The following is an 11,024-nucleotide window of genomic DNA, read 5'->3' as shown; positions in this document are numbered from 1 at the left end:
CACAATCTCACATCTCACAATTTTTCAATTCTGACAATAAGTTTAAACTGGACATTTCAAGATGCTTTTTAATCTCTGAAGCACCCAAAATTTGCATCAGCCATCCTGTGAGGCCAGTAAGAGCAAAAATTGTAAAAGATTTTAGATTGATCTTTGTACTGTATGAGATGGTTGACAAAGGTGATAAAGGTTACAACTTGAAAACTCAAAATTTTCCTTTCAGTTCTGTGCATTTTGAAATGCCTCTAACTAATTCTTAACTAAGAAAAGCAGAAAAATCTCCCTCAAGTACATTGTATTGGAGGCAGTTAAATCAAGAGACTGATAGTGCTAAAACTAGGAAAAAGATACAAATCTAAATATGAAAGCCTTAGAGGTGAAGAATAATACCCTTTATGATTTGCTAACATCACTAACTAGTCTTCATAGAGACAAATTACCAACCAAACCAGACTAAACTATACCATTAATCTGAAGTGTATCTTGCTCTGCTTCCACAGTCTTTCAGAGCTTAAAGAATTGAAAAACCAAAGCAAAATTTGGCATGAGGACAGAGTTTGCTGTAATCAATATCATGATAAAGCAGGGTATTTCTCAAAAAATGGAAAAAGCCAGTAACTGTTTGTGTATATCTATTGCTGAGCTACGAGCCCTTGTGTCAGATTTAAGCTAAGTACCACACCATCATGTTCTCCTCTCTCGTGTTCTTGAATGCTGAAGTCACATGGCAAACATCTGGTGATCAAAGTGAAATCACGAACTGGATAATTTGTATTTGGATGTTACTTTTTGGCTCCAATTATCCCTGCAGCTGGAGCATTTCCTTCCAGCAGCTCTATGCTGTTTTGTGAGCAACGCTGGAAATATGCCATAAATTTATGAAAAACTTTGAAGGGGTTTAGCATTAACAACTTCTGCTTTCCAATCAGTACAGCTTGAATCAATAGCCCTGCTGCTCAATGTAAACAGGCATAATGGGAGTTTTACAAAGCAAGATTATTTGTATGTAATATCAAAACCAGCACAAAGTCCTTTCCATAAAAGTGCAAATCACATTTAGAGTTAAGACCAGAGAGAAAAGCAAGATTACTTTGTGATGATTTGCTGCAAAGTTCACTACACTCTTTGCTTGATAATGAATTTCACTCATATTGTCATGTACTTCAGGTTTCGTCAACAGAGTGCTCAACTGCCAAAAACCATGATTTTAGCACACCAGAAAAACGGTGAAAAAAATGAAAAAGAGTACACATTATTATTTGATTTTCTGCAAGTAATAATTCATAAAAATATTATTTTACTATAAGTACTGCCCACCACAAATTCAAAAAAAAAAAAAAAAAGTAAGGGAGAAAAGATGGATGATGCTGCTGGGAAGGATGAACGTGGATTCAGGTATATGAAATATTGTCTTATTATGTGGTAAGATTTTGCTTCCATCAGAAATAATAAATGGGAAGAGATTGCTAAATGCATTTCCACTGCAAAGGGAAAAAAACAGTTTCTAGTCTGTTGTACTTGCAACAATCTGAACTTTTTTTTGGCTTGCCATTATTTACAGTATCTCATGTACATTAGGGATAAATACAAGACAAGCAGTGTCTTTTGTTGCCTTTCAAGTCATACTGCCTGTCTGTTCCAAGTATGCTTTCTAACAGCTCTACACTGACAGCAACTGGTGAGTGGGTCCAAACAGCCTTCTCCTGGCTTTTGGACATGTAGAAAAGCATGGTCTAATTATAAATAATTAAAGGATTTACTGATCAGGCCAGGCTCCAGAAGCTGTAGGGAACATCCAGGCTTGGTGTCTCAGGTTCCCATGTGATAAAACAATTACAGAAGTACACAGATCTTGGTCCATCTCCTCTCTGTTTACATTTAGCCTCTGGCTGCTTCTGCTCTTACAGCTGCTCTTCTTAAACCCATGGATGTGCTTTTGAGTTAGCAGGAGTCACTGGACAGGGAGGCAGAGAGCAGCTCCTTTTGTCAGAGCTTTTGTAAAGAACTTGCTGGGAATCCTTCATGAAATCAGTTCTCTGAACTGAAAGTTTTCACTGGAGTTTATCCATTTCAGCAAAACTTTCAGAGAGAAAAGTATCTGAAGTCAGTATTTGTGACAAAGCAAAGAAAGAGATGCACGGCCAACACCCTAGGACAGAGGTACCAGCCTGGAATGTCAAAGACAAAGCGTTCAAGTGAACCTGAGGCAGCATTTGTACAGTTGTAAATACAACACTGTTCTTACTAGAACACCTACATTTTCCAGATCATTGTCAATACAGAGGTTGTTTGGGTGCAGACTCCTGGCTGTTGACTCAGGTTATGTCCTGTACAACACTGAGCAATCCATCAGGAGCCATCTTTCCTGAGATGTGCACTGCTGGATGAGTGCCCAGCCTGCCCAGAACCCCCAGCCTCAGGAAGATGTAAATAGGAGCTTATAGTGAGTATTGAGGGGCAACGACTGGAAAGCTGCCTAAGGACTGTGAAAGTGCTCTCCCAACATCCATTTGATAATGAAGTTACTCCAATGACTTCAGTGAAAATATCCTTACTTTACACAGGAGTCAGGGAAAATGAAGCTGCTTCAAACTGTAAAACTCACCTTGTACATCTTATCATGCAAATTAAAAAACCCCATGGAAATAGTCCAAAGAACTTTGTCAGCATGTGGCTGTAAGTCACTTAAGTCATTCAGTGAGACAGGATAATGGCCATCACTTTTCACTTGGCCAGTTCATATTGTGGCACTGGAAGGAAGACAGTCTGTCAAGTTTTTGTCTGCAGTGTCTGATTTTTCACCACACTGCTCCTGCCCTCCCTCCATTGTGTCAGGAGTGCATTAGGTGTTGGAAGGGCAACAAGAGGCTCAACCAGTGGGTGGGGAGGCTGGAGAAGGGGAATTGAATTGTAGGCAGCCTGCAGAGCCTGTGCTGGCTCCCTTTGTGGCTGATGTGTATCTGTGTCCCTGTGCCACATTACATGGAAGGGATTAGAAATAGGATTTCTGATATTTCAGCTGACATGACAGGAGTGATAATTTCATGCAACTATGTTGCAAGCTAAATTCAAATATTCCACCTTTTAAAGGGATTGTATATATTTTCATCGGCGCTCTTAGGCTCAGAACCTTTTCCTGAAATGACTGATACAACAATAAAATGCACTTCAAAGAGGCTAATACATAGATAATGACCTGTCTCTCTAAGTGTACCTTACTCATGCCCTAATGACTTAAATGACTACAGGAAATGGCAATAAGTGTTAAAATAACCTCCAAAATCTCTGTGGATCACAGTTTGTAAAAGTTGGGAGATCTTTTGAAAATCAAAAATCTAACAGTGTTTTTGTTTAATTTTTGGGGGTGCTTTTCTTTTTTAACCAAGGCCAAGAAAATAAAAAAGCAACATAAAAATGTCTCAACTCGAAGTAGAAGGTATCAAGGTCACTGACTATAAATATAAATAATGCTGCTTCATAAATCTTAAAGAGCTTACTGCAACTACTAATAAAACTTTACAGTATTTACAAGATTAATCTTTTTAAAGTAAATTACAGGATCATAATATCAAACAAGATTATGCTATGTCCTATATAGCATTTTACTATGCACATAGCAGTAACATGACAGCAAATATGCACTTCAGAGATATCAAGTAGCTACTGCATGAAGAGGGTGACACTGTGTGCCAAATACTAAGCACAGCAACAAGTCTTGGGGCCATCTGATCTCCCCATAAAAAATATTTTTGTTAAACCCTTGATAGCCTCATTGTATGTTTAATGGGAAATGCATAATTTTTCATGCCTCTTTGGAAATATGCATTGAATATTCCAATTAGAATATACAGGTGTATATTCTAACATATACAGGTGTATATTCTAACATATACATTCTAAAATATACAGGTGATTTTCTAACTACTGGCTGTTGAAGCAGAAGAAATACCAGGAATGCTACCAGTATCCTTGGAACCTGTCCTTGGGACAGAATGACGGAACTTTTGCTAGAATATAAGCATTTCTAGAGCTCTTGCAATGGCATTTTCTGTGTTGAATCATGCAGCTCACAGTGTGCACCAGGTAAATTTTAGCATAGGTCAGTTGGTTCAGGTGAGCTCTGTGCCTTACTCTAGCTAAGGATCCTGTTCACTGTAAGGTTTGTCCATCATGAGAAGCAAATCTCCCGGCAGAGGCAAGCAAGATCACCACAGGAATCCAGTTAGCAATTAGATCAATAGACACCCTTCTAGAGCACTGAATAGTGATAAAATTTTTAAATAGAAAGCTTTGCTTGCTAAAAATCTTCAGAAGTAAAGAGAACCAAGATCCCTTTCTCATCCAAAAGCCTAAACCCACTTGATTTATGCCACTATTTCAGCAGGGCCTTGCCCAGCAGAACAAACACACTGCAGAGAAGCCCAGGGTGGGCCTCTGATTCCAGGCCTGAGTGCACATCAGGATGCTGTTCTCAGAAGCTCCACCTCATTATGTTACTGTGAGTAACTTCTACTTTCCCTGACCCACCCATAGATGGTGTTTGCAGTAAAGGACCACATGTGTTTCTGTGTCCTGCAACAAAAGCCCAGAGGATGCTCCTGTCCCTTTCTCTTCTGCAGCTCCCCAAGCAAAAGCTGTTGCCTTGACAACTCTGGGTGTTCTCTGGCTCCACAGATGCTGGCAGGAGGAAGGCCAATTTCCTTCCACAAAATACAGAACTGCTAAGGAATAAACAATTAAAAGTGTTCTGATTCCTTCAGTAGTGACAAAACCAGAAAGAAAATTAAGAAACTTGCTACAGACACGGGATTTTTATAAGCCAGAAGCAGCAGGATTCAAGCACTGAGAATTTACAAACACAAGTAGGGAACAGAAGAAATTGCAGTTGCTTGAGATTTCAGCACAGAGCTGGGAATGGCTGTGGCTAAGGTCAGGCTAAGGCTCTTCTCTTTGATCACCCTTCTGTAACTGGAAGACCTCTGGCCTTCCATGGCACTGCCCTTGCTGTACCATTACACTCTTTGTAAAGAAGGTGATAAAAACAACAATAAAAACAAAAATTAAAACAACACTAAAAGAAATTTTAAAAGGTTTGTAGTTTTCATGGCTTTTGTGTATAACCTTTCATAATATTAAGTAGGACTAACTTCCTTTATTTCTAATTTTGAACTGCATTTTTATTTTTTTACTTCAACTCTGCTTCAAATAAAGGTATTTTTGAAGCAAAAAAGAAGACACAAGAAAACTGATGGTCAGGAAAGAGATCACAGTAGCTGCACTAGAAAGGACGGCAGACAGAGGTGATGTATGTAACACAAAGGAAACATGGTGCCTTGAAACTCTGTTTTTCTGTGTCCTGTAACTGAGCTGAGGGCTACTCAGCCATGGAATACTCAGCTGTGTGACCATTCTGTCACATCTCAGTACATCCACGAGGAACATCACATCCATTGAAAGCCACAGCTCATATGTAGAAGGACAGCTATGCTGTTGTAATCTTTAAATTCCTCATTACCTTAAGCACACATAAGCACAAAAGCTTTTGGCTTTTCTCATTTATCAAACCTTTCCCTCCTTCAAGGGTTAGCCAAAGCACAAGCTGTGCTATATCTACTTCCAGCAGATATCTAATGATAACAGATTATGTGCATCCTTTACCAGAAATAAATTATTTTTTAAAGTATCCATTAGTAATTAGAGCTGGATTTTCAGAGCAAATAAAAGCTAAAAGTACAGGAGAAGCTACTCACAACTTCATGATGCCAATAAAATCTGTAATAAAAAGCAATGCACTCTCTATTCCAAAAGGCTGCATCATATCAACAGACACATCTGACAAAAGCATCTAACACCACTGAAGCTCTAGCATGCATTATTGTATTTTATTCAAGGAAACCATAGACAAAAGCTACTGGAACAACCTTTCTGCTAGCAGTTAAATTTAACATGCTGCCAGGTATGACCAGGCTTCATGATACACCAACCTGCTAGTCAAACTAATAGCACCTCTATTTTAAGCTAAATGAAAGGGGATTGGGGTAAGAAAACTCCCTCTGTTGACCACTGGCATTGTTTATTACATAAAAGGTAATAGCTTGGAGAAGATTCCATCTCTATTCGCTGCAGAAAATGTCTTGCTTTGCTGTTAACCCTTCTCCCATTACAGTGCAGCCACACTCGTGCCACTGCTCACAGAAGCATAGAGAGCCTTCTGCATGATTGAGGGCAAGAACTTTGTAATGCACTACCTTTATCTATCATATTTTGGTCTACAGCAGTAAATTTTGTATGCCTCTACTGACTACTCCCTGGAAATATGGTAAAGATGTGGCCTTTTATACAAAGATAAGGTACACAGAAATGATATCCAGAGAAAATATGGTAATAGAAAAGAACAGGCTCAAACAACAATGAACAGCTCACAGTCAAATCCAAAAGCATTAGAAGATTTCAGGCTGTGTTGGTAGAGTACAAATCCATCTTGGATCAAATTATTCACCCCTTTACTGTGGTCCCTCGCTTGGCCTGGCAATTAGTTCAACTGTGGAATGCTACTTAGGAGTACATTCACAATCCCTACATATTCTCTACAGCACAAATGGACTTTGGGAAGGAAGAACTGGATCCAGGCTGCCCATTGTAAACAAAACAGCCATTACTTCCCCAGAGGTGCTAAAGCTGTGCCTGGAAATAAAATAAATAAAAATTTTAAAATAATTACAAATAAAACATTTTTAATTTCCTACTTGGTATTCTGGGCAATATGAGGGAATTTAATTCACCTTTTCATGCCTCTGTTTTGTCATCTCTAAAACAAGGATCACACTACTGCCTTCACAGGACTCACTGCTATGTTTTGGCTCTGACAGGGCCATGAATTTTTCTGTATAACATACATGTGCAGCTTGGAAATTCTGTGCATTCCTGTAAGACAATTCTCTCTTGTTAGGCCATGGACCAAGCTCATCTGTCAAGCAGAATGTTTTGTTAGCAAAATTCATTCAGCAAAACAACATCAAATAATAAGGAAAACCCAAATCTGGTCTTTAGCACATTCTTGAGAAACTCACCTGCACAGACAGAAGGTAGAAATTAATGTCATTGGATGGGCCTCATTTGCAGAAAGAGATTTTTTCCATTTTGTTTAAGAAACAAAGTGAAAGAAGAAGATATTTTTAGAATTATAATTTTAAATGCCTGTTGGAGAATTATGAAAAGCAAAAGTATATTTTGCTCTCTTTTTTCATACCACTTCTGATTCTTCATTGCATGACACAATTTTTGCAACAACTTACAGTAAAATATTGAAATTGGTTTAATCCCTTAGGGATGTAAGCTACTTTGTACACGCGTAAATAAACTGCTTTATGCTAAGCTTGAAGTCTCAGTCTCTTCCCCAAAATTGTTTAAAGTAATTTTGGATATAATTAGCAACCCCTGAGAACGCAATTAGTCTATGACTGGCAATTCTGCAGTAATGATTCCCCTCCTGTCAAATGGGTTTTAAATTGAAAGGTCATTTTGGATAATAATTTCTATGATTTTACTTCTCTTTCCCATCAAAGTTAAAACTTGAGTTAACTTGTGGTGTCTTAAGGGAAATGAACATGTTTTCTTGGAGTGTTTTTGAAAGGTATTATAACCTTGATCAACACAAAAATCTTTCAGAGCTGCAGTTTTGTTTCTCAGAGTAAGTCCTTGGCTTTACTCCCAAATTCCTCAGAAAGCTGTTACTCATAGTGTCAAACAAAAGGGTGATTTTTAACAAGTTTTGTGCTTGAGTCTGTAGAATTTGCTCCCCTAATGCACAATGCTGCATTTTCCTTTGCATTTGTCTGTTTTCTCTGAGTATAAGCAGGCCCTCAGTTACCCTTCAGCTGACTGGTGTCAATGATAATAACAGTACATTTTTATTTTTCGACCACTCAAATCTAAAGGCAAGTTAGCTCTGCGCACATATGCACGCGCACACAAATGTAAGTAATATGTGAACATTTCCAAAGGACAACAAGTCCTTTTGGAATAGTAATGAATAGAGAAATCATCTTGTGCCCTGCATGAGATAGGTGCATTTCAAAATTTTCCTGTATAGCTTCCATGAAAATTGGCCCCTAAGCAAGGGTGTGAGTCATTGATGAATACAGCTCTGAGGCTTCACGCTGTGCAGCAAGAGCTGTAAAAGGCATTAGAGGAACAGAGGGGAGGAGGAGGAGAGAGAGAGAGGGTTAGGAGGTTATTAAATAAACCCTGGTAATGGTTTTACACGAACGTTTTCTGAGCAGTGTTTGGAGCAGCGCCTTTGCCGGGCGGGGCACGCAGGGGCTGCTCTGCCCCTCCGCAAATCACTCCTGCCTCACCAGAGGCTCTGCTCTCGCTGCTGCCCTCGAGTGCTCGCTGAAACTCGGGACCTACAAGCAACACAAATTACCCTATGGCACATTGTCTTATAGTAACTTTTCAAATTAATATTGCAGCAAAAGGATGGGGTTTTTGTCCCACGTGCCCATCTCCAGCACACAAAAGCCACTGCACTGCACCAGCAATATTGCAGCCTTTGCCAGCACAACTATGCAAAAAGTGTAGAACAGGATAAAGAGAATAAATTTAAGCTTTCTCAAACTTCAAAAAAATTTGATTTTGGATCATATTTGTCTTTTTTCTTTTCCCCCAGGCCAACATATTAAATTGCTGTTAATTTATATCATTCACTGGTTAGTGATAAACATATCTGATAACATATCAGACATGAACTATGAGCAATTCTCCTTTGTCATGCAGTTGTGCTTCTCCTACCCACGTCAGGAGGTCAAGGTTTCAATAAAGACATTGGGCTTTTAATCAATACTTCAGTCATTACCATGACAGATCCTCCATCCTTCAGACTTCCTGCATGTCCTGATCTCACACTCACATGTGTGGTCCCCTCAATCTTTCTTCCTATTTTTGCTTCTTCCATTTTACAGCAGCCTTAGAGCACCCATCTGAAAGAGAAGATACAGTGTGGGCCATTACATCCCATCAACAAACATCCTGCCACTTGCAGGTTCACATGGGAAATTGATTATCAACAATGATTAACTGACACCAACTGGCCATACTGGGTTACTTAAAAGTAATCCAGCAATCCCTTAAATGAGTCTTTTTTCAGGGGCTGGCTTATATGTACAGTCAGGAAAAATATTTTCCCATATTTTATATAGCAAAACTATAATGTATTAGAAAGAAATCCATAACTGAAATCTTTATTCTCACACAGATAACTGTTTAAGGAGATTAGGCATAAACAAAAATGATGGGTTTTAACAGGTACAAGAGGAGCTTTAAGTCTTTTGAAGGCCAGAAACAGTGGTTTTACATTTAAGTCTTTTGAACAAATGGGCACAGTGGTCTACATAAGTGAAAATTCAACCCAAAAGGAATGTTAAGAGAAAAACAGTTTGTCATGTCACAAGTACTCCTGTTCCTCTAATACATTTAAGAGATATAATTTTAAAAATAAAACTAAACAAAACAACATTCTCTGTATGTGTGTGTATATATATAAAAGAACAGGAATTTTATATTCCCTTTTAACTGAGGAGTGGATAACTGACTGGTGCTGTTTTAAAGAGACACCAACAAAACCCCCTGAATCCACAGACACGCAGCACCATCTGGTGGATTAGCAGGTCTGGCAAACAGTCCTGATTACTGCACACATTTCCACAGGCAGGAGAAGGGAGAAACCAACCAAACAAAAGCATATAATGGAGATTTGTTCAGTCAGGGTCAGGCAAGAGAAAGTGAGGAGGGTGGAATTTCCATGAAAATGGTGAAATAACTCTTTACTCATATGACATGTTATACTTTTCAGACACTATGTATGAATCTGGACTCAAAAATATGTGAACAGTACACTTATGATGACAAAATTTCAAAAGTTTGGTATGCAATTTAACTAATTGCATCAAGATTTATTTGATTTGATTTCCTTCATGCATGCATTAAGGCACGTGTTTATAAATTACCTTTTTTTCACTAGAAGTCTTGCTTAGTGAACAGGACTGATTGCTCACCTAATAACAGTTTTCCAGTAATTAGTTTTCTTCTTCTCAGGCACTATATGGTCTCATGCTCTTTCACACAAAAGCTCAGCTTGGATAACACAAGACTATCAGGTGCTCATCACTGCAAAGCCACAATGAATTACAGGTGTCAGTTTAAAACCCCTGCAAGGCAAGTTGCATTTATTCTTCACATATAGTGAGTGAAAGGAGCTTCTCATTTTGGGTAGGAAAGGAAGGGGCCCTTATATGCACACAGGGATGTGCCATTGTAGTCTCTGCTGTCTCTCTAGTAGCTTCTAGTGTCTTTGGAATTCCACTTCCCCATTGAGCCAGGTCACCTCCCTGCTCTCTGCAGTAGGTGGCTCTTGGCACATAACCCTTGAGGGGGTCAAAAGGCTCAGTCCTCTGCAGGCACTCACCCGATACTGTCCAAGCAGCTGAGGCTCAGCTGAGGCTCCCTCCTTGTCATCACACCCCTGCATCACCTCTGCACTGATCCCTTTGTGCTAATCCCCGTTTCTGACACAGTGCTGCGAGCTGCTGGTCCTAAGATTTCATTTTGAAAAGACACCTGGCTACACATGTCCAGCTTCTAGATGTCTCCTCCATGTATGCTAGAATCAGGAATATATATATAATTTTTTCTGCCTATAGAAGTTTCCCTTCTTCTTAATGGCCATATATCTCAGCTATCTTTCTCCATCATCTGCATCTTTGTCTTGCCCAAACAGGTAATGAAGGTCCCATCATCCCTCGATCCTCTGGAAGACACTAACTGTACTCAGCACATCATTCTTACAATCAGACACATCATCACTGAGCTGCAGACTGGGAAAGTGTACATACAGCAAGATCAAAACACAGGACACTGGCCATCACAATTTCAACATCCCAGAGGACAAACAGGAAGGTGGCAGGAGGCTGCTTGCTGCCAGTTACTGTCTCAAGACACTGCGTTATCCTTGATGCTTCAAAAAT

The sequence above is a fragment of the Pyrgilauda ruficollis genome, unplaced genomic scaffold (assembly GCF_017590135.1).
Source record: "Pyrgilauda ruficollis isolate IOZ18807 unplaced genomic scaffold, ASM1759013v1 scaffold21, whole genome shotgun sequence".
NCBI classification, from domain to species: domain Eukaryota; kingdom Metazoa; phylum Chordata; class Aves; order Passeriformes; family Passeridae; genus Pyrgilauda; species Pyrgilauda ruficollis.
The sequence above is the reverse complement of the archived record's forward strand: the minus strand, read 5'-3'. Positions refer to the sequence as shown.